Raw genomic sequence first — 10,170 nt, 5'->3', positions numbered from 1 at the left:
TTTTGCATGATTTCAGCACTGAAATATATATGTAAACAATAGTTGTTTTTTTACTAATTCCGTGATTAAAGATATAATTTGCATCGTAACTTCCTTACCAAACTTATTAGGTGATCAAGCAGAGAATAATTTCTTGTGTGTACCTGGCTTTAAATGAGGTGATTCACACAAGTTGAGACATGGGGAGATAAATAAAAGGAGACCACGATTCTTCCGAGAAAATCACCCACCCTTTTTTTCTTTCCAATATTTGTCATATTTATGATGGATTATACATAATCTTGGTTGAGATTGTAGCCATGGAGAAGCTAGCATGCTAGCCAAGGGTTTATCCTGCTGAAAACTGAGGGGGGGAGGGATTTTCCAGAATTCAACCTCATTCATGGTGGAGGAGGGTACATGGGGGGCCATGCAATACTAAATAAGAACAAATAAAAAAAATATTTATTGAAAAACATTTTTTGAACAGTTAATCTATGAGTATTATTTAAAAATTATCTGAATCTACAAGACCTTGGCCCCTCTGTGTTATTCAATGTACAACTCTTTAAAACCCATAATTTAAAAAGAAATGTAGTCTGTAAACATAACCATGGCCATACTGTAATCATGATCTACATATTAATAACCTATGTGAATATTTAGTTTGTGGAGGGCGTTTCTTTGTATTGCTTGCAGCTAAATTTGCTTATTTTTTTAAAACTTTGTTTGGGCTTTAAATCTCTTTGATAACGCAACACAGGTTGGGGTGTGTTGGGAAAAAAAATGAATTCTTCATGATGAAATGTATAAGGAACCATCTCAGTATTAAGCTGTAGTATTTAGGAAACCCACAGGATGGGTGGACCGCAATTTGAACCTAGGGCCTTACAGATGCGAATCCAAAATTTCACCAACAAGCCATATCGTTCAGTGGGAATAAGGTGGTTTTGGTGCGGTGCAAGCGAATGCTAGATATTTATACAGCTCTGTATTATATATGGCTGATGAGGGATTTGTGGTGGCTTATCGGTGGTGACTGCTGCATAGCTGCTAAGCTTAAAATGCGCTGCAACATTCATGCAGTCGCGCCCGACTGATGCGTCGGAGCTGATGGTGCTGATGTGGTTATGGCATTTGATTGGTTCACGTGACCAATGGTCAGGTACTGATGGTAATGTCACGTGGAGTGGAACGCGTCTCAAGGTAAGTAAAAAAGATGGTATGCCATTCCGGGCTCGCACACTTTTATTTGCTCCTCCAATACACAGCATGCCGTGACGTCACATAGGGATCACGTGGCTCGACACTAGCAACCAAAATCACACACATACACACCCACCTATGTGTGTGTGTATATAAATCACGGCAGTTTATAGCAAGTTATGACTCCTTGTCAGTGGAATGTACGTTATTAGATTGTGAATGGTTTTCCATACTGGAATCCAAAACACTTAACATTTAATTTATTTAATTTTGTTCATGTGCATGACTAACCTGCTTCAATTAAGGCGGGGCACAAAGAATTCAGAAACAGAGATAACGAGGGGTACATATGCTCACAATTTATGCAACAAATTAGAGCACTTTATAATGGCAAAGTATTGTGCAACAAAACCATGTACTATGGTTCAAAGCGATCTGGAAGGGGAGCTTGTACTTTCCTACTTTGCTACTCATTATAAAAAAACAATTATGTTGCAAAACACAGTTTCAAAATATAGCGGGTTTGCCATTCATATGTAATGAACATTATCATTAATAAAATCTAAATATTTATATGAGAGTTTATTTCAGGATAACGTTAAAACAATAATGCAAGAAACATAAAACTTGGAACAATTAATACTGATTTGACTTGGCTCCATAAAACAATGTTCAAGATAAACTTGAAATAAAATATTAAAAACATTTGCAATGACAATCCAATAAAGCCCTTAATAAAACGGAGACTATAATTAATCATAGCAAACATGCTAAGCTAAGCCTCGGTTAAGGTATAATTATAAACAAAGTGTTAGGCTGCAACAACGGGAAATGTAAAAGCGTATGAGCCTTAATCTTCGAAGACAGCCTTGTTCAAAATATAATTACGAGCGAAATAATTAGAAATATTGAGTGAGTCCACCGCCTAACATTGCGGTCGTGTCAAATGCAATTACTCGCCTCCGAGAACAATCAGTTGGCGATGCTGGGCGAGTAGACCAACACGCCGCACGAGTAGAGAGAACTCGCTCCCTGGTCTGGCGCACCGCCCTCTTCTCTTCGGCGTCGTTCCTTCGGGAACTACGACCAAGGCGAGACTGTAATGTAAATACGGCTGATGCCACTTGCACTCGAAACAATTGCAGACAGAATAGTTCCACGACAGAACTAGACAAGACGGGTTACTTCGAGGAAAAAATAAATCGTGGCGATTAATTCAACACATTCCTGACCACGGGTTATAAAAGTCCCCTCACCGCATTACCAGCTTCGCCGGGCTCACCCTTACGCTCAAACGCAATACCTCCAACTCGCTGGGCGAGTTACTTATGCACTCGATTAACGAGTTCTCAGTTCCGCATATGTGGATTTATTTCATTTCCATTTGTATCGTTCAGATTATTTCGGATATTGCACATTAATATGTTGAAGAACATAACATTTCCACACATTTCAGTCCTTTCCTTTGATTTATTTCGTTACAATTCAAGTCTCTAGACTAGACTTTACAGATACGTCCACTACTGGCGACTAATAGTCGAAGTTCAATTTTAACATTTGAGACTTGATGGGCTTACCACTTCAAAGTCCAAGTCCGTGGAGTGTGGTGCCGGCAGAGTTACGTCAGAAGGTGAGGTAGCAGTGTGTCTCGTTCGGTGACTCTCTGCTGGCTTTCTGGGCTGAGGGGGTAGGTATATATGCTACGGGTAATGCTAGAATAAGAAGTAAACCTAGGTTTACCAGGGTTAACTTTGCATTATCTTGCGTTTTTTTCGAAAAGCACTGTTTACACTCTCATCACTCAACAGCCTATCAGAGGCTTATGCAAAGAGATGTTCTGAACTAGGTACTTTGCCAGTTTGTTCGGGATGATTGAAAAAAATGGCCTCGAACGAAACATGTTTAGACTGAGTGAAACCGCGCGCAAAAGTTTGAACATATTTACACTGTCTCCCTCGTGGCCCCCACATTCGATTACGGTCCCTGGACCCAGGATCAATGTGGGGGGGGGGGAGGTGAATTTTACAGTCACGTGCTACATTATAATTGCATGGCATGGTTTTTTTCTTACCTACACTCTTTTTAGAATGTTATTTAACCTAAAAATACAGGGTATTATTATGGTCACTATTTAATAAGTCCAAACTAAGGTTTTTTTATAAAATTATTTTAACTTTAAAATAACCACAGATAGTTTTTTTAATATTTATTCCACACACTGAGATAAAAATGAAGATAGTTACAGAAAAATAAAATTAGGTTTGGCCCGGGCCCCGGACCCAGGGGTTTACCCAGCCCCATCATTGCGTGGGGCCATGGTCTCCCTGCGTGACCGCGCCCTCACAGCAAACCCTGCGTGGGTATTGTCTCACTGAGCAACATTCCGAGCAGGCCGCCTGGACGGACGGCAGGAAATGGGGGCAGCGCGTGGCGGAAATGCGCTCCCGGCCGAAACGCGATTCGGTTCCCGACGCGACGGGGAGAAACTGTTGCGGTAGGTACGCGGTCATCCGTCCCCCGCCCCCCTCCCCCACACCACGCGTGGTTCATTTCCGCAGCTGCAGCTGGCCCCGCGCGCATCACTGCGTGCATGCACGCACTGCGTGAAGCCGTGTTTTGCGGTACGCCCACAACCCTGGCTGAAACGTAGTGTTCGCTTTGTGGAAGCAAGTTCAGAGGACTGTATTTCATAGGAGAGACTATTTTAACGACGGAAATTATAATTCGTACTACCCAGGGGTGCAAGGGTATTCCCCCCCCCTCTGAAACCAGGAAGTGGGGGCAAAGAAAGTGCTGTGTAATCAATTTTTAGATAATAAAACTGCTTAAATAGCACCATTTTCCACCTTGAAATACAAATTTTCAATAGGGGGGGATCGATGATTCTTTATAAAAAAGTATATTCCCCCCCCCCTCCCGGTGGAAATTTAGTTGTTGCGCCCCTCGACTACCAATGGTGCACACAATGAGCAAGGATATATCCCGATGTTATGAAAACATACGCGAGATCTTGGTGAAGGCAGTATGTTATTTTGGGTGATCCAAGGTGAACCGTTACAACATCTGGAATCACAAATCAAAAAAGGCAGTGATGCATGTTGAATATATATATGTATATATATATATATATATATTAATACAATTTGTTCCAAAAACTTTCCCGAAATAAATTCCCGTATGCGCCACTGCATACTACCTACTTATTAACCAACATCTGGCAGTGTCAGAGAACAGTTATTTCCGGCGTAGTTAAGTTATTTTGTTGTTCGGGCAGATCTAAGGAAGCGCTAAGGGCGACGTTGGCTCGCGCATCAAGTGTTCAATCGCCTCTAAGCCCGAGGCGGTGAGAGGGCGCGCGGTCTTCTCGTCGCGTTATTCGCACCTGAAAGGCAGCGGCAGACCTGCAACAGAACCTCATAATCGCGTCCAGAAACTGATCGTCAACATATCCAACGCTGTCGCCAATCAAAATTCCGCACGCCATAATTCATTACAATCTATCAGTTGTCCATAACTATTCAATCAGTCATCCATTCTTCAGATGACTGAACGGAGTTCAGCAATACTGAACCGAGTGCCAACACCACTTCGTGAGATGATAAGTAGTTTGCTAACAGGGGTGGGTCTGGAGTCGGACCAAGACCCCGCGCCTAGCAATGTCCGGCCTTTTCATTACCGACGCACCTGTTATGCAGGTAAAATGTTTATTTAGTTGTCGAATCAATTTCATTACATAAAGCAAACGTACAATGCTAAATTCATCTTTATTCTTCATATATATATATATATATATATATATATATATATATATATATATATATATATATAGTTACGAACGTTAGCAAGGCCACGTCACGCGCAGGTGCAGAGCTGGCTGAGCTGCATCACATGCCGTCGTAACATGAGATGTGCTGTGCGCACCTGGGTCGCCGCTTTATCTCCCTCCAGCCCTCCGCTCCCCCCGCGCGGCACTGTTAGTTTGACATTGGAAACCTGCCAGCTGCGGAGTTACGCGAGCCGCCGACACGTGTTTTCGAGAGATTTCTGCCGTCGGGACGGCTCGCGATGACGCGACAGGCCCCGACCGCTCTCGTGAGTTCTGGAATTGCTCCGGGGCATATATATATCTATATATATATGTGTGTGTATATATGTATGTGTATATATATATATATATATATATGCCCGAGGACTTCAGGGCAGAGAGTCAGTTCGGAGTGTTCAGTCGGGAGTTCTCCCGCGGCGGAGATTCCGGGCGATAGTGCCGCGGGTGCAGCAGAGTGGCGAAGTCCTTGGAACGAATGTTCCAGGGCTGGGAGTGAGTGAGTTCAGTGGAGTCGGGAGTTTTCCCGCGGCGGAGTTTCCGGGCGATAGAGTCGCGGGTGCGGCGGAGTCCCGAGCGAAGTTCCGAGCGAGGCGTCGAGTAAGATCTCGGCGAAGGGGAAGTGCGTCGGCGGCGGCGGAGTGTGGCGACGGAGTCCCGCGGCGGAGACCCACGAGGGGTGCTGCGGCGAGAGTTGCGCCAGAGGTGCGGCCCAGCGAGGTGTGTGGAACGAGTGACTGGGAAATAGACCTTTCTTTAAGTGTAATTAATTATTTGCCATTTTAGACGATTTTTGTAAGTGACATAAGTAGTGGCAATAAATAAAACTGTGTAGTGTATTAAAATCTTTAATTGGGCTATCCTTTACGAACCCGCGGTAAATCGTAACTACATATATATATATCTTTATATATATATATATATTTCTTGTGTACGTGTGTATATCACTGAACTCCTCCTAGACGACTGGACCGATTTTGATGAAATTTTTTGTGTGAGTTCACGGGGATTCGAGGATGGTTTAGATTCACAATTGGATATTTTATCTCGATTCTGAGTTAAGAAAAAACTAAAAAAAAAAACATGCTTTAAAAGCAAAAAAGCTAAGCATTGTTGATAATTAGCCTCCATGGCAACGGGCTTTTGCATTGTTGTTGCCTTCTGCGTAACCATGGGAAAGGTTTTTGGTAACGGCAGTGGCGTGCCCAAGAGGAGGGGTATGTATAATGAGAAGATACAAAATGTCCAGCGTAGAAATACTTACCGCCATATCCATATCTCACAAAAAGTACATTTGGGCAGGACAATGTCTGTCGGGTCCGCTAGTATATATATATATATATAACCCGGACCCCTCCCAATACACTTAGTTTTAAACTTAGGTTAGGAAAAAAAAAAAAAAAAAAAAAAAAAATTGAAGGCAAAAAGTTATTTCGGGTGATGCAAGGTGAGCTGATACCAAACGTGCTATTTCAAATGTGTGAGAAGTCGCTATTACTGTAGCACCATATGTCAGTGCCAATAGTAATGTTAGGTTTTTTTTTTTAAATAGTTCAAATTAAAAAATTTTCTCTATTGTTTTTAATCCCTCCTCCTCAAAAAAAAATCTGAGTCAGCCACTGTCCTGGTTGGCTTAGAAACGCTGATTAAAAAATATTTTTCAAATTTTCTATTGGGAAGGAGGGGGGGATCTCAAGCCCCTCAATCCCATGCCATCGACAAGGCCACTCTCTAAAACAACATGGCCCCGCCAAAGTAAATAGCCCAGTGCTCCTCAAAGTGCAGGATCGCCACTGTTTGCAAACCCTTTCAACGTTAAATCTGTGTCGCTTCCAAGGACTGTAGAAATTAATGTGTACATTTACACTTTGCGAAACACTATAACACGCCTCTGCTTTTAGTACAGAAGATGAGATTATAATATCTGTTTATTTGTTTTGGCGTTTGGACTACTATTGCTAATCGAATTATTCGTGGATCAGTAATCAATCTGTCACTCAACGTAAATCAAAAATCCAGCAATCATTCATTCATCATAAATAAATCGTCAATCATTCATCACCGATCGGATGTGCGTCCCTTAGCTTGGAATTTTTGCGAAAACAGGTGTTTTGCCCAGATTCGCCGCATTCTTCCATCCTGCACGAGGTGTTTACACAAGTAATCATTAGGGTTAAAATGATTTGCTTATAAAGTCACTGGGCCTAAAATCTTTAGCTTCAAGTTACTTGACCTATAACCTTTGTCTATAATTGTAGCATTTATCAAGGACGCTTTCACAACAGAAATGTATCGTGCATGAAGATATTCTCACTTCTACCTGGAACTGGGTGATTCATACCAATAATATTATGCACACCAACGGCTAGTTGCTAGCGCGCATGTTCCAATACCCAAATTGCTTATTTTGGCATTCTCAACCACCAATTAATTTCACGCCCCGCAATCTGCAAACGATCACTTGACCTAAAATAATTAAATACAAAGGTTTTGAGGTCAAGTGACAGGTAGGTACCCCACCAATAAGGCATCCATTACCTGATCATCTTAATCATTCATAAACGACTCGCAGTCTGAGAAGCCGTATAATCACTATCGCACGACCACTTCAGTGACGGTCGAATAAAAAAAAACAGCTAGCGAGTCTTTAGGAATTCGACAGTGATGTGTAAACATCTAACATGTGTTCTCACGTTGCAAATAAACTCATAATACGAAACTCGCACAACAAACGTAGAATTCTTAAAAATAACGCCGAGCATGATACATATACTAAAAATGTATTATCTTTGAAATATTTGTGCAATGTATTTTCGTTTTGTCGTGTTTTTGTCTCGTTTCAACTGTTGTGCTGAATTTTTTTGGGTTCAATATTTTTGTGCTGTCATCATTTGTGGGGGTTTTTTCGTTCTCTTAGTCCATTTTTCTTTGTTTTTCTTTGTTTGTTGACCACAGGGCCGCAACTAGAGTCTCTCGCACCCGGGGCATGAATGGATTCATGCGCCCCCCCCCCCCCTCCCTCTTTTTTTTGCACATACCACACCAATAAAGCGGGGCGTCCGGGGGCCCTCCCCTCGCAAAAATGGTGCTATTTAAGCATCTTCCATACCTACATGTAACAGTTTCTGTGCTACTGTAACTTCCATGCATGAACCCACTATGTCCATAAAGTAGTCCGTATAATCACTAGACTTGTTCATTAAATTGTCGTCATAAATGATTTTTAAAGATTCAAATTCAATTTTCGAGACCTTTATGCAGCAAAGATTTTGATGAGATCATCATAGCAAATAGATGATGCTCTTCCTCACTGCTAGTGGTACCACCCTCTCTGACAACATTGTACTGTATTCGTATAGAGAACGCATTAAAACTTTCTAACTTCTTCCTTTACATTTTTTTATGTTAATGATGAACTCAACATTTTTCTCAGAGTATTTTAAAATAAATATGTTGAGACGTTATATTGTAAATCAGATTAGACATTACTGGCATGCAAGTTAAAAAACTTTCTACCAGTTATCAGTTGTAGTAGGAATTACAATGCAAGCGATTTCGGCGCCCCCACAGCTTTGCGCCCGGGGCGTATGCCCCGCTTGCTCCCCCCTAGTTGCGGCCCTGGTTGACCATATTCCTGTTATGGAATATTATGTGGTGTTTATATCCTGTTGACAACAGCAATTTTTTGCTTAATTTTTGTTTTTGTGTTTTGTGGGTTTTTGTAGTTTTCTTCTACAGACATAGGTACATGTGCTTTGGCTATGGCGTATGTCCAAAAGCTTACATCAAGTTATACTAAAAATGTGTTTTCAACTACATTTATTGACGCGAACCACACGCAGTTTCCAAAACCGCCGCTAGAATTCGCCACCAGAGCAGCTACGTCGACTGCTGAATCGTTCGATCAGCAGACCTAAATTTAGAACTGTGTAATAAAACGGCTCCGATAAAAGCGAAAAAAGGAATTTTGATTAAAATCCACTAACGAGTTTATGCTATGAAGTTTCCCCTTTTGTGTTTTGTGAATGTTTGGTTCGCGCCACCCGCCACAGATGGCAGCACCGCGTGGTTCCGTCCGCGGAACTGACCCCACCAAGTGCCGTGCACCGAGAGCTAAGGCGGCTTCATGCACGTGTGGTGACGTGATCACACACAACACCCCCCTTCCTCCCCCCCCCCCCTTCCCAGAGCGCGCCCGGCCTCACGGAGCGGTCGGAGCGAGTAGGCGCGCTATTTCTGTGCGCGGGGATCAATAGCCGACCCCCCTCTCTTCACTCCTGCCCCGTGCCACAGACACCTGCTGGCTTTGGCGACGAGGCAGGCACCCGAATTGGCGGAGGGGAGGGCGAGTATTACCTGAGGGTTTCAGGTGATGAGGGAAGCCTCACAGTTCAATGTAGAGTCCGGGATTTTTTTAAAGAAAAAAAATTTTTTTTAGATAAATTAATAATAGCGTCTTAAATAGATATTATAATTATTTTTTTCCCGAAGTCTTGAAACGTCTTTGTCAACACTATGGTTCCTCCTAATTTTAGAGTTTGATATGTGACTTGATGTAAGCTTTTGGACATACGCCATTGCTGAAGCACACGTATGTCTGTAGAAGAAAACTACAAAAAACACAAAAGACAAAAACACAAATTAAGCAAAACATTGCTGTTGTCAACAGGATATAAACACCACATAATATTCCATAACAGGAATATGGTCAACAAACAAAGAAAAACAAAGAAAATGGATTAACAGAACGAAAAAAAAAAACACATAATGATGACAGCACAAAAAAAAAACAACAGCAATTTTTTGCTTAATTTGTATTTTTGTCTTTTGTGTGTTTTTTTTTTTTTTTTAGTTTTCTTCTACAGACATACATGTGCTTTAGCAATGGCGTATGTCCAAAAGCTTACATCGTCATGCACTACCAGTGCACAAATCTTTCAACGATAATAGTTTGATATGTATGTTATTTTTTATATACCTTATTTAATTCTCGGTCTGGCAAATTTTGTCGATGACCGTGCGCTAAAAGGCGTATGTATTCCAATCCAGAGGTCAGAGATATCAAAGTTCGAAAATTACTTCTAGTATACCAATTATAATCCACTCTTAGACACTATCGGCCCAGTAGTCGATTGGTTAAAGCACTAAGTTGACAACCAGAA

This window comes from Bacillus rossius, chromosome 12 (genome assembly GCF_032445375.1).
Source record: "Bacillus rossius redtenbacheri isolate Brsri chromosome 12, Brsri_v3, whole genome shotgun sequence".
Taxonomy (NCBI): Eukaryota; Metazoa; Arthropoda; class Insecta; order Phasmatodea; family Bacillidae; genus Bacillus; species Bacillus rossius.
The sequence above is the reverse complement of the archived record's forward strand: the minus strand, read 5'-3'. Positions refer to the sequence as shown.